This window comes from Chrysochloris asiatica, unplaced genomic scaffold (genome assembly GCF_000296735.1).
Source record: "Chrysochloris asiatica unplaced genomic scaffold, ChrAsi1.0 scaffold00133, whole genome shotgun sequence".
In the NCBI taxonomy this organism is placed as follows: domain Eukaryota; kingdom Metazoa; phylum Chordata; class Mammalia; order Afrosoricida; family Chrysochloridae; genus Chrysochloris; species Chrysochloris asiatica.
Window position 1 is genome coordinate 1,114,053 of NW_006408651.1, and position 5,291 is coordinate 1,119,343.

A 5,291-nucleotide genomic window follows, 5' to 3' on the forward strand; every position below is an offset into this window, starting at 1 on the left:
GATCACGGTACAGTGGCCAACACTTATAAGATGTGGTATAAAATAATAACTCTTCTTAAATGTCAATTTTTCTTTCCTTTGGTTACATAACTAGACTCATTATAGGTGAGCAATTCGACAACATCTAAATCATGCATGAATGTATCCTCACTTAGTGCTTTGGTCTCAAGACAGGCAAACTAAGTTCATCCAGTAAATTATAAACAAATGCCATAGAACAAAATCTGGCAAATTCCCAATGACTTGGATCAATATGTTATTAATGTAAAACCTGTCCAGCTGCAATCACTTCATGAATATATTCAAAGGTGTTTTTCTCTGGAAGTTTACATGAATAAATGTTGAAATACAGCTTCTCAATTGCCTGCTTTTCTGAGATGCTTTTCTTGATATAAAATGATTTATTTGAAAGTATTATCACATAAAATATGTGGATTTAAACAACGGACTTTGTGAGTAAAGGTCTGCTTTTCTCTTATGAAAGATATTAGGATGTATTTTATCGAGCCACACATCTTTTCCAGTGCCTTGCCTCCTTATTGCTTTTTTGTCTATCTTTTTTTATTCACATTATTCCTTCTTCCAAAAGTACATTGCCAATTCGTATTCTTTTTTTCTCTTAAAATTTCTATTCAATATTCATTTCTAGTAATAAGGAGATTCTAGCCTAGGAATTACATATTTGCCAATATATGTTGCATTTGATCTTTGCATTCATTATGATAGACTTCTAGACTTTGAGTCTATTTAGTGATTTTTTGTGTGTGTGACAAAATCAGCTTATTTGAAAATTGGACAGATTGAAAACCATCAGAAGAGTTTCCAAGTATAGACTGAATTGCTTAATATGGCAGTTCTATTTATAATCTTTGAGAATTCCACAAAATGATTGACTGGGACTATAAAAAATACTGTGCTACTGTGGCCCACATTGGGGATCAGACAGCTTGCTTCTCATGTCAAAAAAATGTATGGAATTTGTGATGGTTATGTATCAACCTGGCTGGGCCATGACGTTCAGTGATTTAGCAGTTATGTAATGATATAACTTAGCAGTTATGTAATGATGTAATTACCCTCCACTTTGTGATGTGTTATGCCTAGGGTTATGGTCTTATGTGGGAATAATGCATTTCCATTATATTAATGAGACAGAATTAAGGTGGGATGTATCCTGAGTCATCAATCTTAGCCCAGTTACAATCTTACCACCCTTTTTGAAGCACACCCTTATATACTGCCTTGCTCAAGTAAGGGGAATCTTTTCAGTGTTTGGTCTGCATCCATCTATATAAATGAATGTTCTAGCAAAGTTCTCTCTCTCTTGCTCTGGATCCTGCATCTGTCTCATCACCATCTGACCTCCATTTTGTGGAACCTATTATCTGACCTGATTTTCCACCTTCCTTCCACCTTGTGAGCCAGCAGCCTTTTCATGACCTGCTGATTTTCCTTCACCAGCCTCTGCAATCACCTGAGTCAGGCGAAGCCTCAGTCTGATGGCTGATCCACAGATCTGAAACTTGCTAGCCTCCACAACCATGCAATGCAGGCCACTTCCTTGATGATTTATGAACACTGTGAGGCACTGCAGTAAATTATGAACCCAGAGACAGGAGAGAAAGTAATGAGGGGAAAAAGGAGTACTTAATGTTAGAGATGATGCGTTGGTTTAACAGTTTGGAAAAGTTGGACATTGAGAACATCTTTAGTCTCTGCCTCAAAGGAACAAGCTTTGTGCTGATCCTTCCTAAAGAAATTATTCATTTATTCAGGATAGAAATAAACGGTGACATTAATGCAAAAGTCTATTTTTCTTCAGTCAAAATAATTAACAAACACTTATTGAGTTGATGTAGTGGGCTTAAACTAATGACAATCATAAAAAAGCTTGTATTTAGTTTGAAATCAATGATATTAATTCAATTGGTTCTAAACCCATTATTTCTGAACTCAATACTTTAAAAACTTCATAATGTTTAAGTCATAAATAAATCTGTATTTTTAAGCAATAAATACAGTTTCTCTACTTTGACAGGTCATACCACTTATTTTGCAAATGAACCATTTTTCTGCCTTTTAATTATAGTTTAAAAGGAGAATCTGCGTTTAAGCCAAAGACTTTCAACTCTTATTTTCCTTATTTCAAATAACACTTGATATGCCAAATCCTGACACATGGAAAATTGAACTTGATCCCTTGGATTTTTGTAAAAAAAGGTTTACCTGAATTTATCGAGCATTCAATAGTTTTTCTGAATGGTACAATAAGAATGGAAGCAGTGGTGTTTCAGGGGTAGAATTCTCACCCTCTATACTGGAGACCTACGTTCCATTGACGGAGAATGTACGTAATGCATAGCTACCACTTGTCTATCAATGAAAGCTTGCGTGTTGCTATGAAGCTGAAAGATTTCAACAGAGCTTCCAAACTAAGACGAGATAGAAAGAAAGTCTTGCAATCTACTTCTGAAAATCATTCAAGGAAAACTTTATGGATCACAAAAGGACACCAATTGTGGGGATGGTACAACACCGAGTAGCATTTTATTCCATTGTGTAAATTGAGTAGGGGGCCAACTCACTAGCAGCTAACAATAATAACAATATAAGAATGGATCTTGAGCTAAAGAGTACATATGTGAAAAAAAAAGGCTTAAAACCAAAAATCTGGAAACTTCAATGAAATGAAACTTGTTTTTTTTAGGTAGATTAAATATAAATAAATGATCAAAATCATATTTAATGTTGTCATTTTTTATTTGGATGTTTTTGTGAATAAGCAAGAATGTTTAGATAAGGCTACTCTAATTATTTTAAACTACCATTCAGTAGCACTCATGCTCTGGTAGTGTAGTGGTTATGAGTCAAGCTGCTAACCTCAAGGTCTGCAATTTGAAACTACCAGCTGTTTCCTGGGAGAAAAACAAGGCTTTCTGGTCCTGTAAAGATTTACACCCTTGGCAACCCTATACAGGGTGCCTGCCTATGAGTCAGAACCAACTCCACAGCACACCACTACGACCACCACCACCATTCAGTATTTTTAGGATCACAACACTAGTGGAAATTTATCACTAGTAAGAAGGATTTTGAATGCTTAAATATCTATATGTTGCTTCTCATATGAGTGACTCGCCTGGTAGATACTAATCTCTGCACTTTGGACCACCAAGCTTTTTTGTAGTGGGTACCTTAATCCATCTGTGCAGGATATCTGTATTATTTATCTGTACCAGATATGAAATAAAGCCTGTTGTTCATTAAAAGATGATTTAATAATACAAATAATTATCAGTAATACTACAAAAGTTTTTTTTTCCAGTTGTTGTTGTTGTTAAGTACTGTGGAGTCAGTTCCAATTCATAGTGACCCTGTACAGGGTTTCCAAGGCTGTAAATCTTTACAGGAGCAGAAAGTCTCATCTTTCTCCCACGGAACAGCTGGTAGTTTCAAACTGCTGACCTTGAGGTTAGCAACCCGATTCATAACCACTATGCTACCAGCGCTCCTTTTTTTCCAGTAGAGCTCATTATATTGCTCTTACTTGTTTGAAAGTATAGAATTACACTTCTGGTTTTCATCCATAATCAAGTCAAAGGAAAACATTGGCATTTATCCAAGTATATGTGTCTCTTAAGAATTCACCATTTCTTGTAGCAATGTAGAAACATTAGTACGTAATAGTGAGGAAGACTGCATTAGTTTACACTTTATTTTATCCAAGTAAGTGGAGATTAGGATCACAGCTGGAGATGTGTTAGAAAACTTGAGGACACTCAAAGTTTTGGAATAATTTCTGATAAAAATAAGAAAAAAAGCTGTTCAAGCGCAAGAAAAAAAATCTCATATATTTTGATCCCATCTAATATTGGAAAGAGTCCTGGTGTGGCGCTGTTAATGCTCTGGACTGCAAAGTTGGTTTGAACTGTAAGGTGGATGGCTCAAGCTCACCAGCTGCTCCTCGGAAATTCCATACAACATTGCTAATGGGTTGGAACCAACTTGACAACACTTCACAACAACAATATTGGAAAAGGAGTTCCTTTGTAATGCAAACAATTGTGAACTCTACTACTGAAATGCTGTCAGTCCAAACCCAAACCCAAACCCAATACGTGCATGTCTCAGAAGCAAGACCTGTTTGTTTTCTGAAAGGTCACAGCCTTGAAAACCCCATGAAGCAGGACTCTGTTCACATGGGGTCCCCATAGCCAGACCAGAATCAACACCAACTAACAACTACAAGAACAATATTAGAGAACCATAGATTTGTATAAAATGCTGAAATTACCTTAATATTTAAGTACTTGTTGTATATTTTGTTGTTGTTGTTATGTGCCATGGAGTCAGTTCCGACTCATAGCGAGCCTGTACAGGGTTTCCGAGGCTGTAAATCTTTACAGGAGCAGAAAGCCTCCTCTTTCTCCTGTGGAATAGCGGGTAGTTTCGAACTGCCGACCATGAGATTAGCAGCCTGACTCGTAACCACTACACTTGTTCTAGAAACTGGGAATTAGCCAAGGTCTTATGAAGTTTGCATTCTCATTTGCATTCATGGTTATGTGATTTTTGGTATAGGATTAAAGAAGACTGGTTGGTTGTTCAATTGCTCTAGATTGGGGAACTTGAGGAGGAAGTGTTGGAAAAGGGCAGAGTTTCAGTTCAGCATATATTTACTGATCGTCTACAATACCCTATTGTTGATAAGTGCCATTGAGTCAATTCCAACCCATAGCGACCCTGTATAGGGTTTCCAAGGAGCAGCTGGTGAACTTGAATCGCTGACCTTGCAGTTCAAACGGCTTTGCAGTCTCGTGCATTAACCCACAGCACCACTCCAGGACTCCTAGCTACTCTGAAAGGTGTTGGGAAAACCTGGATTAAAGAAACTCAGTCTCTCTCAAGAGAGCTTGTAGTCTACTGGGAAATTTAGCATTTTAACAGCTCTTACTATGAGAGTGGCAAGCACTATTATGACTGTAAGGGCAAAATGCATTAAGGGAGAGGCCCTTAGCTCTGCCTGGAAAAGACCCAAGGGTGAGGGGCTGAGGGAATGGTGATGGGGATAGTGTCAAGGGATGACTTTTAGGTAAGAGGAGGCTTGAGTAGCAGGGTATGCCCCAAAGATGTAAAACAGTCGTGTACTCGCGCACCTGTAAATGACTTGATACTTACGCTGTGTGGGGAGGAAGACAGGTTGTGCCTGGTGATGAGGCTGGAGGAGAAATAGAACCTAGAGAGCTCTGGTGGTGGCTATAGATAAGAAAAGCAACTAAATGATCAATTTG